Source organism: Vulpes lagopus, chromosome 6 (assembly GCF_018345385.1).
Source record: "Vulpes lagopus strain Blue_001 chromosome 6, ASM1834538v1, whole genome shotgun sequence".
NCBI lineage: Eukaryota > Metazoa > Chordata > Mammalia > Carnivora > Canidae > Vulpes > Vulpes lagopus.
In genome coordinates, this window is record NC_054829.1 from 74075513 (window position 1) to 74096479 (window position 20967).

Consider the following 20967-nt stretch of genomic DNA (forward strand, 5'->3'; position numbering starts at 1 on the left):
TTTTTTTATTCATTCACGAGAGACACACAGAGAGAGGCAGAGACACAGGCAGGGGGAGAAACAGGCTCCCTGAAGGGAACCCGATGTGGGACTCGATTCCAGGACCCCAGGGTCACATCCTGAGGTGCCCCTAAGTATGTCAAGAAAGAAAGAAGAAGGAAAAGCAAAATCTTTGTTGGCCTTACACTACTTCAATCACTGAAATGCAGAGAAATATGAAGTAGCAGAGTGGTAAAGTGCACGCACTATGAAATGGACATTTTTGGGTTTGAATACAGGTTCCAAGGCTTTATTAAGTTTGTAATCTGTGCAAGTTACATGGATTCTCTGTGCCTTGATTTCCTTGCTGGTGGAGTGGGGTTAGTAGGGATAGTATTCAACTGAAGGGTTGATGGTTGGATAAAATGGGCTAATTTTATGAGAAGAAAGCATTATGATATGAAAAGCTAAGTAATAATCCTAGGCATTCTCCTTACATCATTGGAAGCCTATACTACTGGAGTCTTTAAGCTATTCCATTTAATTGGAGGTTCTTGTACTCATCTTAATAACAATTCATACATTTGAGTGATTTATGTGACTTCCAAATTATTTTTTTCCAGTTTTTTTTAACTTCATCCCTCAATTCCACATTAGTTCCGATTCTAATCTCAGCATCTTTGACCCCAAATTATAATCAAACCTATACCTGAATTGCTTCCTTTCCTAGCATTGGCCTAAAGTTCTTGAGGCCTGGACTGTGCCAAATATCTTAGTCGCCCAGTCATGATTGCTTTGAAGGAAATACCTGAGCCATTTCCTCTGTCCCAGATGACTTTATCATATTGATCACATTCACAACTAGAGAAGGGAACTCTGAAAAAGTTGAGCCTGGAAAGGAAAGTAGGGTACAGAATATAGATTATTTCTCAGTAGAAATGGATGGACCTTTTGTTCAGAATGTGGAGGATGGAGGTACAGTGTGCTGGGCTGATGGGAAATTCATCCACAATATGGTGCACACTGCTTATCTTTGCTTATAGACATTCCATCTTAAACAAAAATGTCAGATATTATATTTTCACAGAAAAGATAGAATAATAGCTTTTGTTTTGACAGACAGCTTTTGTTTGTCATGTGTTATAATCTGTCATACTTTGTATTTCAAACTCTGTTTTGCTTTGGACATTTACGGTATGGATGTGTGTGTAGGTGTTTGTTTCTACGTGAGAATTGACCCATATGACCCATTATTTAGTCTTCACTAAATAATGTAGACCCAGAAAATTTTTGGGCAGGGTTAGGGGGAGATGGATTCTATAAGAAGGGGAGACTTGTTTTTTGTGAGTATTTTGCCAAAAGTAGAACAATAAGGATATATTGACTATTTTGAAACACTACTTCTATGCAAAGAAAAATGCATGCATTTCTATATTATTCATCTTTTTAATTGCATAGTTCTTCATAAATCACTGCGTGTGACTTTTGCTTCCTTTGTAATTCTCTCACAAGTTTTGTATATTTGCGTTCCACGGTTATCATTCAGTTGTGATTGATAACTTAAGATTGGCAATAGCTACAGCTAAAAACAGGAAAGAAATACAGGTGACATAGGAACCAGTTACAAAAGAGCATATAATATAGCAGAAACAGCAGCCACAGAAATGGAGCCAGTTGCTCATGCATTTAGAATGTCCTTGAGCCTGATCTCATGCATACCACTCTACTAGATGCAGTGTTGCTGAGCATGCCCAACATCACATCTTTGTAGATCATACATCACTCATAGAGGGAGGTCAGGTCACATGATAATTTGATGGCCTGTAGAAAGCTTTCCACTTTTTCTAAGATCATATAAATCAGAAATTGCTTTTTCATAGAAGAGATGAAGAGAGAGAATAGAATATCACGGTTGCCCAATCCTAAAGACCTATGCTATGATGACCCTATAGGGGCCCATCAAAGTCTCCATGCGGCATCCCTATTCAATATATAGACTTCAAAAATTATCATTATCTTCAAAGTCCATTTATTGCTTCTCAATAACTAACCAAATCTGCTCAAAGGTGATGGTATTTTCAAAAGGATAGAAATTAAGAAAAAAATAGTTAAAATAGTTAAAATCTCATAAAGCAGGATTTGCACTATGAGCTCATGACTGCTTAACTCCGGTGCTAAATTTGGGTAAACAAATTTCTCTCCCCACAGAGTAGATTCCTATTTTGAGCCTCTGATTGGGTTGAATTATGTGCAAGATTCCGTGGCCCTAATTCTGGACAATAGACAGTACAGATATTATAGAAATATTACAGAGAAAATGACAATGTTTTCATGTTTGATGTTATCTCCCTATTAGAGTTGAAGAAATAAGTATCTGTAGGTTAACTTACATTTGGTTGAACTTAATATTAGGTTAAGGAAATCATAAACAGTAGGTGGAGGTATAAAATAACAATACTCCTTACAACATACGATTTTATTTCCCTATCATAAAAAAAAAGGTTACACAAGGCAGGAAACCACAAATGTTGGAGAGGATGTGGAGAAAAGGGAACCCTCTTACACTGTTGGTGGGAATGTGAAATGGTGCAGCCACTCTGGAAAACTGTGTGGAGGTTCCTCGGTTCCTCAAAGAGTTAAAAATCAACCTGCCCCACGACCCAGCAACTGCAGTGTTGGGGATTTACCCCAAAGGTACAGATGCAATGAAACGCTGGGACACCTGCACCCCGATGTTTCTAGCAGCAATGTCCACAATAGCCAAACTGTGGAAGGAGCCTTGGTGTCCAGCGAAAGATGAATGGATAAAGAAGATGTGGTTTATGTATACAATGGAATATTACTCAGCCATTAGAAATGACAGATACCCACCATTTGCTTCGACGTGGATGGAACTGGAGAGTATTATGCTGAGTGAAATAAGTCAATCGGAAAAGGACGAGCATTATATGGTCTCATTCATTTGGGGAATATGAATAATAGTGAAAGGGAATACAAGGGAAGGGAGAAGAAATGTGTAGGAAATATGAGAAAGGGAGACAGAACATGAAGACTCCTAACTCTGGGAAATGAACTAGGGGTGGTGGAAGGGGAGGGGGGCGGGGGGTAGGGGTGAATGGGTGACGGGCACTGAGGGGGGCACTTGATGAGATGACCACTGGGTGTTATTCTGTATGTTGGCAAATTGAACACCAATAAAAAATAAATTTATTTAAAAAATGTATGTTTCCAATAATAGAAATTATGGTAATAGTTCACTAAGACCTTTTACTTAATTCATCACAAAGCCCTATGTGTGCCTGTCAAAAAGATTCCTAATGTGTTAATTCATGTATTTCTTTACAAAAGAACCTCTCACCTGGACAATTACTATAAACCTGTGACAGAGCTTCTCTTTCCATTGTCCATACTGTTCTCCAAGTGAAATTTCTCAAAAGCTATCTGATCAGGTTACAGCCCACTTTAAAATCCTTCAGTGGATTCCTGTTACCCTTGGTTTGAAGTTTTCACTTCATAGAATGGAACACAAGGCCTTTTTCAATCTTCTTGAATTTAGGAAGAGAATTTAGATTATTCTCTAAATTTTCTGCCTCTCCTACTCCCTAATCTCCACCCACTTTGCTCTGCTGGGATGCCAAACCATTTGTAGTCTCTCAAAACAGGTCCTGCTGACTCGTTTATGTAAAGGCCTTCAGATGCTTCCTGGCATGTTATAAATGCAAAATAAGTGCTGCTATTATCTTTACTATCACTCCTGATCCCTGCTTTACTCTCCCCCCACCAAATTGTTCCAAATTTCCACTCCATCTCATTGTCCAGAAGTTAATGATATGGCCACCCCTGACCTACAGGAGAGCCTGGGAAAGGCAATCTTTGAATCGAATGGCCATGCACACAATTGGTTTTTAGGAGTGCCTGGGTAGCTCACTTGGTTGAGTGTCTGACTCTTGGTTTCAGCTCAGATCATAATCTAGAGTTATGAGATGAAGTCCCACATTAGCCTTCCATGCTGGGCATTGTACCTGCTTAGAATTCTCTCTCTCTCTCTCTCTCTCTGTCTCTCTCTCTCTCTCTCTCCCCCCCCCCACCCCTTGCTCTCTCTCTCAAAAAAAATTGGTTTTATTAGAGAAAGGAATAATGTATCATCTTGGGAAGCCATTAGTTCCTGATTATAAAAGTTAATGTCTGAACTGAATTTTTATAATATCACCACTCCCTTGTTTAAAAATACTGGCAGTGGCTTACAGGTGTGCTTACAATAAAATATAGCATCTACGGGAAAAGAGAAAAAAAAAAAAGGTTAAACAGGGCTGTTATGGTGGAGTTGCCATCATTCTTCTTCTTAGTGCATCCTGTAATACGCAGCTACAATCTTTTGGTTCAAGAAGGCTGCACGAGCTCCAGCGATTGATTCCACATTTTACCAAACAGGAATGAAAAGTCACAAAGAAGGATGCACCCCTTCTGTAGTAGTGTGGTTAGGCTGTCCTAACCAAATACCACTGACTGGGTGGCTTAAACAGTAAAACCTGTTTTTCTCATAGTTGTGGAGGGCAGAAGTTAGGGAGGGGAAGATAGATGTGTAGAAGAAAATTAGTGTGCAGATGATGCTTTTACTAGAGAGAGATGAAATGGACCCTCGACAGGAAAAGAAACAAAACTTCACTACTCAAAGCTAGAGATCCCAAAATATCCAGCTCTTAAAAACATGATGAGAATATAAATACTAAATCCAAACATATAGAAGATCAGAAGTATTAAAAATGAGAAATGACACATAAAGGAGCTTAAACCCTGGGATTGCGAGTAATAAATAAGAATTAAATGCAAGAGGGAGGAGGGGCAAGATGGTGGAAGAGTAGCGTCCCAAAGTCACCTGTCCCCAACAAATTACCTAGATAACCTTCAAATCATCCTGCAAATCTACGAATTCGGAAAGAGAGAACACCTGGAATGCTACAGTGAGAAGAGTTCGCGCTTCTATCAAGGTAGGAAGACGGGGAAAAAGAAATAAAGAAACAAAAGGCATCCAAGGGGGAGGGGCCCCACGAGGACCTGGGCTGAGGACAGGGGAGCCCCGTCCTGGAGAAGCAGGAGCTGCACCATCCTTCCCAGCTGGAAAGGCGCCCCCAAGGAGTTAGAGCCAGACCCCAGGAGGGCGGGGATGCCCTCGGGCTCCCTGGGACACTAACAGGCACCTGCAGCGCCCACAGGAGAGTGCGCCGAGCTCCCTAAGGGCTGCAGCGCACACGGAGGGGCCTGGAGCAGCTCGGAGGGGCTCGGGCGGCGGCTCCGCGGAGGGGGCTGCGCGGCTCCGGGAGCAGCTGGGCGGCGGCGGCTCGGGCAGAGGAAGAAGCTCCGTGGGGAGGGGGCAGCGCGGCTCCGGGAGCAGCTCGGAGGGGCTCGGGCGACGGTTCTGTGGAGGGGGCTGCGCGGCCGGGAGCGCAAATCCAACAGCGCAGGCCCCGAAGCACAGGGCGCCGAGACACAGCCCCGGATCCGGCTTCCCCCCGGGTCAGGCAGAGACCCGGAGGGCCCAGGACAGCAAGGACACTCCTGCCCTGAGCTGAGCAGATCAGGAGCCCCGCCCCGGAGCCTCCAGGCCCAGCAGAGAGCCCCGGAGTTACGGCGGGGGCTGAATCCAGGTTTCCAGAGCTGGCCCTGCCACTGTGGCTGTTCCTCCTGGGGCCTCACGGGGTAAACAACCCCCACTGAGCCCTGCACCAGGCAGGGGGGCAGAGCAGCTCCCCCAAGTGCTAACACCTGAGAATCAGCACAGCAGGCCCCTCCCCCAGAACACCAGCTAGAAGGACCAGTTCCAGGGGAAGTCAAGGGACGTAAAGTATACAGATTCAGAAGATACCCCCCGTGTTTTTTGTTTTTTTATTTTTATTTTTTTTGTTTTTGTTTTGTTTTGTTTTTCTTTCTTTTTGATTTCTGATTGCTTCACCCACCCCCTTTTTTTCCGCCTTTCTTTTTCTTTCTCCTTTTCTTCTCTTTTTTCCTTTTTTTTCTTTCTCTTTTTTCTTTTTCTCTTTTCTTTCCTTCTTTCTCTCCTCTCATTTTCTCCTTTTCCCAATACAACTTGTTTTTGGCCACTCTGCACTGAGCAAAATGACTAGAAGGAAAACCTCACCTCAAAAGAAAGAATCAGAAACAGTCCTCTCTCCCACAGAGTTAAAAAATCTGGATTACAATTCAATGTCAGAAAGCCAATTCAGAAGCCCTGTTATACAGCTACTGCTGGCTCTAGAAAAAAGCATAAAGGACTCAAGAGATGTCATGACTGCAGAATTTAGATCTAATCAGGGAGAAATTAAAAATCAATTGAATGAGATGCAATCCAAACTAGAAGTCCTAACGATTAGGGTTAACTAGGTGGAAGAACGAGTGAGTGAGATAGAAGACAAGGTGATGGCAAAGAGGGAAACTGGGGAAAAAAAGAGACAGACATTTAACAGACCATGAAGACAGGTTAAGGGACATAAACGACAGCCTGAGGAAGAAAAACCTACATTTAATTGGGGTTCCCGAGGGCACAGAAAGGGCCAGAGGGCCAGAATTTGTATTTGTACAAATCCTAGCTGAAAACTTTCCTAATCTGGGAAGGGAAACAGGCATTCAGATCCAGGAAATAGAGAGATCCCCCCCTAAAATCAATAAAAACCGTTCAACACCTCGACATTTAATAGTGAAGCTTGCAAATTCCAAAGATAAAGAGAAGATCCTTAAAGCAGCAAGGGACAAGAAATCCCTGACTTTTATGGGGAGGAGTATTAGGGTGACAGCAGACCTCTCCACAGAGACCTGGCAGGCCAGAAAGGCCTGGCAGGATATATTCAGTGTCCTAAATGAGAAAAACATGCAACCAAGAATACTTTATCCAGCAAGGCTCCCATTCAGAATGGAAGGAGAGATAAAGAGATTCCAAGACACGCAGGAACTGAAAGAATATGTGACCTCCAAATCAGCTATGAAAGAAATTTGAAGGGGGACTCTTAAAATTCAGCTTTAAGAAGACATCCAGTGGAACAATCCACAAAAACAAGGACTGAATAGATATCATGATGACACTAAACTCCTATCTTTCAATAGTAACTCTGAACGTGAATGGGCTTAATGACCCCATCAAAGGCACAGGGTTTCAGACCGGATAAAAAAGCAGGACCCGTCTATTTGCTGTCTACAGGAGACTCATTTCAGACAGAAGGACACCTACAGCCTGAAAATAAAAGGTTGGGAAGCCATATACCCTTCAAATGGTCCTCAAAAGAAACCAGGTGTAGCCATCCTTATATCAGATAAACTAAACTTTACCCTGAAGACTGTAGTGAGAGATGAAGAGGGACACTATATCATACTCAAAGGATCTATCCATCAAGAGGACTTCACAATCCTCAATATATATGCCCCGAATGTGGGAGCTGACAAATATATCAATCAATTAATAACCAAAGTTAAGACATACTTAGATAATAATACACTTATACTTGGTGACTTCAATCTAGTGCTTTCTACACTCGCCAGGTCCTCTAAACACAACATCTCCAAAGAAACGAGAGGTTTAAATGATACACGGGACCAGATGGATTTCAGAGATATCTACAAAGCTTTACATCCAAACTCAACGGAACACACATCCTTCTCAAGTACACATGGAACTTTCTCCAGAAGAGACCACATACTGGGTCACAAATCAGGTCTGAACCGATACCAAAAGATTGGGATCGTCCCCTGCATATTCTTAGACCATAATGCCTTGAAATTAGAACTTAATCACAACCAGAAGTTTGGAAGGACCTCCAACACATGGAGGTTAAGGACCATCCTGAAAAAAGATGAAAGGGTCAACCAGGAAATTAAGGAAGAATTAAAAATATTCATGGAAACTAATGAGAATGAAGATATAACCATTCAAAATCATTGGGATGCAGCAAAAGTAGTCCTATGGGGTTAATGCATTGCAATACAAGCATCCATTCAAAAACTGGATAGATCTCAAAAACAAAAGCTAACCTTACACATAAAGGAGATAGAGAAAAAACAGCAAATAGATCCTACACCCCACAGAAGAGAGTTAATAATGATTCGAACAGAACTCAACGAAATCGAGACTAGAAGAACTGTGGAACAGATCAACAAAACCAGGAGTTGGTTCTTTGAAAGAATTAATAAGATAGATAAACCATTAGCCAGCTTTATTAAAAAGAAGAGAGAGAAGACTCAAATTAATAAAATCATGAATGAGAAAGGAGAGATCACTACCAACACCCAGGAAATACAAATGATTTTAAAAACATATTATGAACAGCTCTATGCCAATAAATTAGGCAATCTAGAAGAAATGGACGCATTCCTGGAAAGCCACAAATTACCAAAACTGGATCAGAAAGAAACAGAAAACCTAAACAGGCCAATATCCAGGGACAAAATTGAAGCAGTCATCAAAAACCTCCCAAGACACAAAAGTCCAGGGCCAGATAGCTTCCAGGGGAATTCTATCAAACGTTTAAAGAAAAAACCATACCTATTCTACTAAAGCTATTTAGAAAGATAGAAAGAGATGGAGTACTTCCATATTCGTTCTTGAGGCCAGCATCACCTTAACTCCCAAACCAGACAAAGATCCCACCAAAAAGGAGAATTATAGACCAATATCCCTGATGAACATGGAATCAAAAATTCTCAACAAGATAAGAGCCAATAGGATTCAACAGTGCATTAAGAAAATTATTCACCGTGACTGAGTAGGATTTATTCCTGGGACACAAAGCTGGTTCAACACTTGTAAAACAATCAATGTGATTTTGCAAATGACATATCAGATAAAGGGCTAGGTTCCAAGATCTATAAAGAACTTATTAATCTCAACACCAAAGAAACAAAGAATCCAATCATGAAATGGGCAGAAGACATGAACAGAAATCTCACAGAGGAAGACATAGACACGGCCAACACCCACATGAGAAAATGCTCTGCATGACTTGCCATCAGGGAAACACAAATCAAAACCACAATGAGATAACACCTCACACCAGTGAGAATGGGGAAAATTAACGAGGCAGGAAACTACAAATGTTGGAGAGTATGCAGAGAAAAGGGAACCCTCATACACTGTTGGTGGGAATGTGAACTGGTGCAGCCACTCTGGAAATCTGTGTGGAAAATCCTCAAAGAGTTAAAAATAGACCTCCCTACGACCCAGCAATTGCACTGCTGGGGATTGACCTCAAAGATGCAGATGCAATGAAACGCCAGGACACCCGCACCCCGAGGTTCAGAGCGGCAATGCCCACGATAGACACACTTTGAAGGGGCCTCAGTGTCCATCGAAAGATGAATGGATAAGGAGGGGGTGTGGTCTCTGTACACAATGGAAGATTAGTCAGCCATTAGGAACGACAAACACCCACCATTTGCTTCGACGTGGATGGAACCAGAGGGTGTTACGGATGAGGGAAGAAAACAAATCAGTGAAAGACAAACATTATATGGTCTCATTCTTTTGGGGAGTATGAAAAAAATTTTGAAAGGGAATAGAGGGGAAAGGAGAAAAAAATGAGTGGGAGATGGCAGAAAGGGAGACAGAACAGGAGAGACTCCTAACCCTGGGAAACGAACAAGGGGTGGAAGAAAGGGAGGAGGGCGGGGGGTGGGGGTGACTGGGCGACGGGCACCGAGGGGGGCACTGGATGGGATGAGCACTGGGGGGTTACGCTCTATGTTGGCAAAATGAACTCCAACAATATATAAACCGATAAACAAACACACAAACCTCCCAAGGCACAAAAGTCCAGGGCCAGTAGGCTTCCCAGGGGAATTCTATCCAAAGCTTCAAGACAAAAGCATACCTATGCTACTAAGCTGCTCCGAAAGATAGCAAGAGATGGAACCCTTCCAACCCTGTTCTTGGAGGCCAGTGTCACCTTGACTCCAAAACCCAAGAACCCACCAAAAGGGAGAATCCTGGACCAATGTCCCTGATGAACGCGGATGCACACCTTCTCCACAAAATACGACCCAACAGGATGCAACGGGATATTATTAAGAAGTTACTCACCATGACCCAGTGGGGTTTATCCCCAGGGTGCAAGGCTGCTTCAGCACTCGGAGAGCACTCCATGTGCTTCTCCAGATCTGCAAGTGAGAAAACAAGAACCATATGATCCTCTCAAGAGATGCAGAGGAAGCATTTGACAAAATACAGAATCCATGCCCGTTCCAAACGCATCAGAGTACGGGGATACAGGGAACGTCCCTCAGCATCTTCCAAGCCATCTCCGAAAAGCCTGCAGCAAATTATCATTTGCAATGGGGAACCCCTGGGAGCCTTGCCGTGAAGACCAGGCACGAGACTGGGATGTCCACTCTCACCACTGCTATTCTCAACACAGTACGAGACGTCATGGCCTCAGCAGTCAGGCAACAAAACGAAATAAAAGGCATTCAAACTGGCAAAGAAGAAGTCAAACTCTCCCTCTTCACCGATGACATTATATTGTACCTAGAAAACCCAAAAGACTCTACCACATGATTGCTCAAACTCCCTACAGCAAGTTTGGCAGTGTGGCAGGATACAAACTCGGGGCCCAGAAACTAGCGGCCTTTCTACATGCGAACAAGGACACCGAGGAAAGGGACATGAGCAAGGGGGCAACCCCATGTATACAACTGCAGCACCCCTAAAAAAGCATGAGCTACCTAGGAAGAACCCTAACCAAAGGTGTAAAGGGTCTCTACCCAAAATGCTGCACAACAAGTCTGAAGGAAACTGAGGAAGACACAAAGAGATGGAAAAGGGTTCCATGCTCCTGGATTGGAAGAATTAATATTCTTGAAAATATCAACGTGACCCAGGGCAACTTACACAACTAATGCAATCCCTGTCAGAAATACCACGGACTCTCTTCAGAGAGCTGGAGCAAGTCCTCTGAAGACTGGTGTGGAATCCGAGAAGACCCCGAATGGCCTCGGGAAGAGTAGCCAAGAAAACCACTGCGGGGGCAGCACAATGCCGGATTTCACGTTGTGCCACGAAGCTGTGACCGGCAAGACAGTGTGATACTGGCACAAAGACAGGCACGCTGATCAATGGAACAGAAGACAGCATCCAGAGGTGGACCCTCAACTCTACGGGTAACGAATATTCAGCCAGGCAGGAAAGACCATGCACGGGGAAAAAGAAAAGACAGTCTCTTCAATAAATGCTTCTGGGAACACTGGACAGCCACAGGCAAAGAATGAAACTGGACCATTCCTCTCACACCATACAGAAGGATAAACTCAAAATGGAAAGGATCTAAATGCAAGACAAGATTCCATCAAAATCCTAGGGGATTTTTTAGGGAGAACACAGGCAACAACACCCTGCTTGAACTGGGCCACAGCAACTTCGTGCAAATTACATCAGCCACAAAGGCCAGAGAAACAAGAGCAAATATGGATCGCTGGGACTTCACCAAGATGAGCAGCTTCCGCACAGCAAAAGAAGCACTCAACAAAACTTAAAGCCAACGCACAGAGTGGGAGAAGATATGTGGAAATGACCCTGTCAGGTAAAGGGCCAGTATCCAAGATCTCTGAAGAACTTCTGCAACTCCACAGCAAAGAGACCAAGGATCCAATCCGGTAGACGGGCAAGAGATGTGAACAGAAATGTCACAGAGGAAGACGTAGGCGTGGCCAACAAGCACATGAGACAATGCGCTGCATCACTGGCCGTCAGGGAAATACAGGTCAAAAGCACAACGAGATCCCACCTGACATACCAGTGACCACGGTGAATGTTAACAAGACAGGAAGCAGCGAATGTCGGCGAGGATGTGGAGAAAGGGGAACCCTCTTGCACTGCTGGTGGGAATGGGACCTGGTGCAGCCACTCCTGGAAAACCGTGTGCAGGTGCCTCAGAGAGGTAACAACGGATCTGCCCTGTGATCCAGCATGGGGGTGCACTGGTGGAGATGTACCCCAATGATACAGCTGAAGGGAAATGCCAGGACACCCGCACCCCGAGGTTTTGACCGGCAACACCCATGATAGCCACACTGCGGAAGGAGCCTCGGTGTCCATCGAAAGATGAATGGATAAGGAGGGCGTGTGTTCTCTGTACACAATGGAAGTTTACTCAGCCGTTATGAACGACAAACACCCACCATTTGCTTCCACGTGGATGGAACCGGAGGGTATTAAGGCTGAGGGAAAGAAGGCAATCGGCGAAGGACAAACATCATATGGTCTCATTCTTCTGGGGAGGATGAAAAAAATAGTGAAAGGGGATAGAGGGGAAAGGAGAGAAAAATTAGTGGGAGATAGGGGAAAGGGAGACTGAACAGGAGAGACTCCTAACACCGCCCCAAGGCCGAGCCCTGACGTTGGACGGTGCCTGCATCGTAACCCGTCTGAGGGCGCAGATGGGTCCACTGCACCTCCCTGAGACCGGGGAGGGGCCCCGCACCCTCCCTGAGCCGCCCGGAGGAGACCTGGCCTGACCCATAGGAGGCACCATCGCCACCCCCCTCCGCCAACAGGTCCCACCACTCCTCCCCCGTGCAGCCCTCTGCCCGGCACCCCGGCGGCCCAAAGGTGTCGGCCCGGCTTGCCACTAGACAAACCCAATAATTTCACTTATGTATGGAATTTAAAAATGAAACAGATGAACCATGCAGAGAAAAGAGAGAGAGGAAAACCCAGGAAAAGATTTTTAAAACTACAGAAAATACGCTGAGGGTTGCGAGGGGAGGGGAGGTGGGAGTGGGTTTTAAAGGAGGGCCCTGTGTGGCACTGAGCAGTATGTAAAAGGATGGATCACTAAATTCTACCCTTAAAAACTAATAATAGCTATATGTTAACCATCAATTTATATAAAAGCTTAAAACCTAAAAGGAATAAAATAAAACAAAGAACCCGTAATAAAAGGGGAAAGGGAAAAGAGGAGGGAGGAAAGAGAGAAAAATTAATGTTAATAGAGTAATAAAGGAATAATAAATATTTTTTATTTTTAATGAATAAAAAAAATATTTACCCAAAAGCAGGCAAAAAAAGGGGGAAAATGCCACAAGAACGAGGGGCAGAGTGAAAAAATAGGAGACAGCAAGAAAAAAAGTTAAATCCAATGCTCAATAATCATTTAATTATAAAGGGTCTGAACGCTAAATTTAAAAAAAAGCAGAGATTTATGATTTGGATAAGAAGGAAAGGGTCCAATCAATTTTGGACAATTTTTTTGCTTATGAGAAACCCACCTTAAGTAAAAATTATAAAAAAGTTAAAAGTAAAGATAGAAAAATTTTTAAAAGGGGGTGGATTACCCTTTCAATATCATGTAAAGTATACTGCGAGCCAAGCACTTACCTGGGAAAAGCAAACTTTTCCCTAGTGAAAAGGGGCAAGGTTCCAATTACCAAAAGGAAGCCCCATCCAAAATTTATTTTGCACTAATAATGAATTGCCAAAAAACAGAAAGGGAAAATGAAATGACATTTAATGTCAAAATTTGTGAATTAAGCAGCACTTGGAGGAAAATGTATAATAAAACCCCTGAGTTAGAGAAAGTACAAATCATCTTGAGAAACTAGAGAATATGAGTAAATTAACCCCAAAGTTACCAGAAGAAAATAAAGATCAGAGTAGAACAGTGAAATTGGAAACTCAAAATAACAGAGAAAGATCAGTAAGACCAAAAGCTATTTCTTGAGATCAATAAAATGTATCAACTTCTAGTCACATTGATCAAAAAAAAAAAAAAAGGAAAGTCTTATGGCCCTTTATCTTTAGAGAAGTTCATTTTAGTTCAAACCTTCCTACTCTAAAGACAGACATACAAATCCAAGTCGAAGGCTTCACTTCCCAAAACGTCTGAGGAAGAAATGGTACCAATTCTACAAACTCTTCCAGAAACCCGCAAAGGAAGGAACAGGTCCCCCCTGGTGAGGCCTGCTTCGCTCTGACCTCAAAGCCTTGTCTGGCCTAGAAAATGAGAGAACAACCTATATGTTGGCAAAATGAACTCCAACAATATATAAACCGATAAACAAACACACAAACCTCCCAAGGCACAAAAGTCCAGGGCCAGTAGGCTTCCCAGGGGAATTCTATCCAAAGCTTCAAGGCCGAGCCCTGACGTTGGACGGTGCCTGCATCGTAACCCGTCTGAGGGCGCAGATGGGTCCACTGCACCTCCCTGAGACCGGGGAGGGGCCCCGCACCCTCCCTGAGCCGCCCGGAGGAGACCTGGCCTGACCCATAGGAGGCACCATCGCCACCCCCCTCCGCCAACAGGTCCCACCACTCCTCCCCCGTGCAGCCCTCTGCCCGGCACCCCGGCGGCCCAAAGGGTGTCGGCCCGGCTTGCCACTTGGGCACCTCCATGTGGCCACCGAGGCCCGCCTTCCCCCGCCCGGCCCCTCCCAGGCACCCGCCGCGCCACCAGCGAGGGCCCGATGCCTCTCGCACAGCCACCCTGGGGCCGTCACGCCTCCCGGGGCCCACGCTGACCTGCGCCGGGGGCCGAGGACTGCAGAGCCGCTGCCGGGAGCCTGGAGCGCGGGGAACCGCGGGCCTGGAGCGGCGGCGCGGCCGAGCAACCTCCTGCCAGGGCGGAGGGGTCGCTGCATCTGTGCCCAGCTCCTCCCGCGGCCACGCCCTGGGGCCTTTGGGTCAAGCTGGGGTCAGGTGCCTGGGCAAGATCCCGGCCACGCCCCAACCCCAGCCACGCCCTGGCCACGCCCAGGCCACAGACAGGCCCGCCCCCAGCAATATACCTAACCAAATAGGTAGAAGATCTATACTCTTAGAGCTATAGAACACTCATGAAAGAAATTGAAGCGAACACAAAAGAATGGAAAAAATTCCATGCTCATGGATTTGAAGAACACATATGGTTAAAATATCAACGTGACCCAGGGCAACTTACACAACTAATGCAATCCCTGTCAGAAATACCACGGACTCTCTTCAGAGAGCTGGAGCAAGTCCTCTGAAGACTGGTGTGGAATCCGAGAAGACCCCGAATGGCCTCGGGAAGAGTAGCCAAGAAAACCACTGCGGGGGCAGCACAATGCCGGATTTCACGTTGTGCCACGAAGCTGTGACCGGCAAGACAGTGTGATACTGGCACAAAGACAGGCACGCTGATCAATGGAACAGAAGACAGCATCCAGAGGTGGACCCTCAACTCTACGGGTAACGAATATTCAGCCAGGCAGGAAAGACCATGCACGGGGAAAAAGAAAAGACAGTCTCTTCAATAAATGCTTCTGGGAACACTGGACAGCCACAGGCAAAGAATGAAACTGGACCATTCCTCTCACACCATACAGAAGGATAAACTCAAAATGGAAAGGATCTAAATGCAAGACAAGATTCCATCAAAATCCTAGGGAATTTCTTCCTAGACGTGTCTCCAGAGGAAAGGGAAACAAAGCTAAAAGTGAACAATTGGGACCTCATCAAGATAAAAATCTTCTGCACAGTGAAGGAAACAATGAAACTAAAGGCAGCCTACAGAATGGGACAAGATGTTTACAAATGACATACTTGATAAAGGGTTAGTATCCAAAACCTATAGAGAACTTATCCAACTCAACACCCAAAAAACAAATAGTCCAGCTAGGAAATAGGCAGAAGACACGAATAGACATTTTTCCAAATAAGCCATACAGATGGCCAACAGACACATGGAAAGATATTCAACATCACTCATCATCAAGGAAATACAAATCAGGGATCCCTGGGTGGCACAGCGGTTTGGCACCTGCTTTTGGCCCAGGGCGCAATCCTGGAGACCCGGGATCGAATCCCACATTGGGCTCCCAGTGCATGGAGCCTGCTGCTCCCTCTGCCTATGTCTCTGCCTCTCTCTCTTTCTCTCTCTGTGACTATCATAAAATAAAATAAAAAATTTAAAAAAAGGAAATACAAATCAAACCATGATGAGACATCATCTCACACCTGTCAGAATGGCCAAACTTTACAACACAAGAAGCAACAAGTGTTGGTGAAGATGTAGAGAAAGGGGGACCCTCTTGCACTGTTGGTAGGAACGTGAACTGGTACAGCCACTCTGGAAAACTGTGTGGAGGCTCCTTAAGAAGTTAAAAATTAAGCTACCCTATGGCCCAGCAAGTGCACTGCTGGGGATTTACCCCAAAGATACAGATGCAGTGAAACGGTGGGACACCTGCACCCCAATGTTTATAGCAGCAATGTCCACAATAGCCACACTGTGGAAGAAGCCGAGATGTCCTTCAACAGATGAATGGATAAAGATGCGGTCTATGTATACAATGGAATATTACTCTGCCATCAGAAAGGACAAAAACCCACCATTTGCTTCCATGTGGATGGAACTGGAAGGTATTATGCTGAGTGAAAAAGTCAATAGGAGAAGGACAATGATCATATGGTTTCACTCATATGTGGAATATAAGGAATAGTGAAAGGGATTATAAGGGAAAGGAGGGGCACTGAGCGGGAAAAATTAGAGAGGGAGACAAACCATGAGAGACTCCTAACTCTGGGAAAGAAACAAAGGGTTGCAGAAGGGGAGGTGGGTGGCGGGATGGGGTAACTGGGTGACTGAGGAGGGCACTTGATTGGACGACCACTGGATGTTACACTATATGGTGGAAAATTGAATTTTAATAAAAACAAATGTGAAAACAAAAACAAAAAAAAAGATGTAGTCTACATATATATGATGGAATACTACTTGGCCACCAAAAAGAATGAAATCTTGCCACTTGCAACATCCTGGTTGGAGCTAGAGCGTATTATGCTAAGTGAAATAAGTCAGTCAGAGAAAGACAAACACCATATAATTTCACTTATGTATGGAATTTAAGAAATGAAACAGATGAACACATGCAGAGAAAAGAGAGAGAGGCAAACCAGGAAACAGATTCTTAACTACAGAGAATACGCTGAGGGTTGCTGAGGGGAGGGGAGAGTGGGAGTGGGTATTAAGGAGGGCACCTGTGATGAGCACTGAGCAGTATGTGAAAGTGATGGATCACTAAATTCTACCCTTGAAACTAATAATAGCTATATGTTAACCATCGAATTTATATAAAAGCTTGAAACCTAAAAGGAATAATAATACAACAAAGAATGCAGCTAATAAAAAGAGGAAGGGAAAACGAGGAGGGAGAGCAAGAGAGACAAATTATTACTGTTAATAGAGTAATCAATGGAATAATAAATACTGTTTTATATTTTAATAGAATAACAAAAATATTTAATCCAAAGCAGGCAGAAAAAGAGGGAAAATGCCACAAAGAACAGATGGGCAGACGTGACAAATAGGAGACAGCAAGATAAAAGTTTCAAATCCAATGCATCAATAATCATATTAATTATAAATGGTCTGAACAGCTCAATTTAAAAAGCAGAGATTTATGAGTTGGATAAGAAGGCAAGGTCCAATCATATGTTGGTACAACTGTTTTTTGCTTATGAGAAACCCACCTTAAGTAAAAATGTATAAATAAGTTAAAAGTAAAGATAGAAAAATTTATAAAGGGAGCTGGATTACCTATACAATATCATGTAAAGTATACTGCAGAGCCAAGCACATTACCTGGGAAAAGCAGCTCTTTCCATAGTGATAAAGGGGACAAAGGTTCCAACTTACCAAGAGGACAGCCTCATCCTAAACATTTATTATGCACCTAATAATGAATTGCCAAAATACATGAAGGGAATATTGGTAGAACCGCACAAAATTCTGTCCACAGGTACAACAGGAGATTTCAATATCATTCTCTCAAAAATTGGTAGAATGTCTGGGCATAAAGTCCATTAGGGCATAGAAGACCTATCAGCATCCTCGGCCAGGGTGGCCTCATTGGCATTCATGAAACACACCGTCGAAAAAATAAAAAATAAAAAAATAAAAATAAAAATAAATTTTAAAAAACCACACCATCCAACAGCCACAAAATGAAACATGGATGATAGAGTTCGCAAAAATGAGTTCAGGAGCTTAACCGAGCCAGCCACGTGCCCCTCTTTCTCAAGAAATCTAAAAGAATTCAAGGCATAATCTCTGACCACAGTATAACTAAGGAGAAGTCAGTAACAGAAAGATCCCTGAGCAATCTTCAACAAAAGAATGTATGTCTTCATAACTCTTTGCTGAGGAAGAAGAAAGAAGAAAGAAGAAAGAAGAAAGAAGAAAGAAGAAGAAGAAGAAGAAGAAGAAGAAGAAGAAGAAGAAGAAGAAAGAAGAAGAAGAAGAATAGCAACAACAACAACAGCAGCAACAACAACAAAAAAGATCTTTGAGCCAAAGGAAAATGAAATGACATTTAATGTCAAAACTTGTGAATTAAGCAGCACTTGGAGGAAAATGTATAATAAAACCCCTGAGTTAGAGAAAGTACAAATCATCTTGAGAAACTAGAGAATATGAGTAAATTAACCCCAAAGTTACCAGAAGAAAATAAAGATCAGAGTAGAACAGTGAAATTGGAAACTCAAAATAACAGAGAAAGATCAGTAAGACCAAAAGCTATTTCTTGAGATCAATAAAATGTATCAACTTCTAGTCACATTGATCAAAAAAAAAAAAAAAGAGTCTACACAATCCTACATCAGGAGAGAGGGGATGTCACCACAAATCTGACAAATGGTAAAGTGGGTAAGAAGGGAATAGTAAAAACAAGTTTGTGATAATCGAATGAACAACGTTCAGGGAATGACATAAATTCCCAAAGCTACCTCAAAAAAGAAAAAAAAAAGGAAAGTCTTATGGCCCTTTATCTTTAGAGAAGTTCATTTTAGTTCAAACCTTCCTACTCTAAAGACAGACATACAAATCCAAGTCGAAGGCTTCACTTCCCAAAACGTCTGAGGAAGAAATGGTACCAATTCTACAAACTCTTCCAGAAACCCGCAAAGGAAGGAACAGGTCCCCCCTGGTGAGGCCTGCTTCGCTCTGACCTCAAAGCCTTGTCTGGCCTAGAAAATGAGAGAACAACCTATATGTTGGCAAATTGAACACCAATAAAAAATAAATCTAGATAGATAGATAGATAGATAGATAGATAGATAGATAGATAGATAGATAGATAGAAATGAGAGAACTACATTATTCATGAGGGCCGACGCAAATCCCCTCACCACGTTTTGGCAAAGCGAATCCAACAACACACAGAACCGTTCCCACATGACACGCAAGCCCACGCCGGGCCACCTTCCCTCCGAGTGCCGCCACTATGGCTCCACCACCGATGGGAATCACCCTCCTGAGACAGGCATTCCCTGTGCAGGAACAAGCTGCCCTACTATCACCCAAACTAAGGTCGGCATCCCGATTGTCTGGGGAATCCAAAGAAAACACGGCTCTGGCACACAGGCATTGCGGTGGCCACAGACGAGGAGGCAAGCTCATGCATGCAGGCTCCTGTGACCACCTGGGGTCCATAGTTAATTAACCCCCAGACCTGGCCTGACCGTTCCACAATGGCATGAGACACTGTGATGTCTGCGTGACAGGCTTATGGACCCACAGAGCAAACAGCCAAAGTCAAGAAATGTCCTTGTTTTGCTGGGTTTACAGGAAGGTGAGGTGGCCTTTCCCATTACACCTCCTTGGGAAAATATGTCAGTGTGTCGCACGTAGGCACCCCTTCCCAGTGACACGTGGAGGGTCTCTCTGCCACTGAGCTCCCCGGAAAACTCACCTAGAGGTGGGGGCCCGGGGTATTGCCAGTGGGGAACCCCAGGGCAGGCCCAATCACTGGGCTTACACCATCTAAAGGGACACCGAGAAGAGCGCCTGCCAACCCAGGCGGGGCACCGCAGCCTCTGACTGTGCCGCTGGCCGCACGGCAGGTGCCTGGTGAACAAGCCGGAAGCCAGATGCGCACACCCCAGGCCAACCCGGCTCTCCAGCGCACCCTGACTGCTCTCCTCAAGCTGAGTAGCTAATCACAACTAAAGACCTGAAACCAGATGGGCCAGCTGACCGTGGGGTGGGCACCTCTTAGGGACCAGCCAGCCCGGTCCCCCTGGACAGCCAGCCGCAGCCAGACAAGAGTCCCCTGAGTCCCCTGGCACAGCCCACGAGAGACGCTGTGCTCCGTCACCTGGTGAGGCTGTGGCAAACAGCAGCAGTCGGGTCTCCCTTCTGGGAGCCCACGTATGCGGCCGTCTGTCTGGCATCGGCTCCGACCTGAGACCGTGGGCTTGGCCATGGTGGAGCATCAGCAGGCCCGGGGAGAATGTGGCTGGGCCCCTCCTGGCACGGTACAGAGGGCCAGCCGGGTCCCTTGGCTGAAGGCTGTGAGTCTTGTCTGGTGGCCTGCCTCGGGGCGCCTGCAGTGGCCCTAGACCCGCCCATCTCAGGTGAGCCGATGGTCCTACCCCTGACCCACCCAATCCGGGCTGTGGTCGGGCCCTCATGTGGGATGACGGTGGCAGCTCAAGTCCCTTCAGGGACAGAGTCAGCATCCGGTGCGTTCCCCAGTCTGCAGGGGGACTCAAGCCAGCACTGTACACCCGCCCCCCCAGGACGTCTCAGCCCCATGGACAGGGGTTCAGAGGGCTCAGCATTCCAGAGCCTCTGCCCACCCAGAACCCAGAATCCACTGGGTGTACACTGAAGACGGCACCACGCAGCGAGCCCCTCAGGATCAGGGGTCTCCCCAGCACTCGGGGGCGTGGGCTGCCCAGAGCAGACGCGGGATGGGCAATGAGCAGAAGCACGCATCCACGGGGTTGGGGCGGCAGACGTAGGGAGTGACCACTGCTGGGTACAGGGCTCTCTGGGAACATGAAGATGCTCTAACCCTGACCGTGGCGACGGCGGCCCAAGTCTGTAAATACACTGGAAATCACCGAACTGCATACTTTACAGCCATGAAGCGTGAAGAGCGAGGTTTTAACCTCAGTACACGTGTTACGCGGTAAAGAATAATTAGGCTACGTTGTCCCCCGGCATACGGACGTGTGTGCAGACCCCCTATGTACTCGGGTACGCACACACG

At 45.0% G+C, this 20967-nt stretch overlaps 1 protein-coding gene across 4 annotated transcripts in view; it reads left to right on the plus strand.

The window, feature by feature from the left end:
* Positions 1-20967, plus strand: part of LOC121492842 (rho GTPase-activating protein 20-like) — a 549286-nt gene that overhangs the window by 333818 nt on the left and 194501 nt on the right. The gene's annotated exons all lie outside the window — the stretch shown is intronic.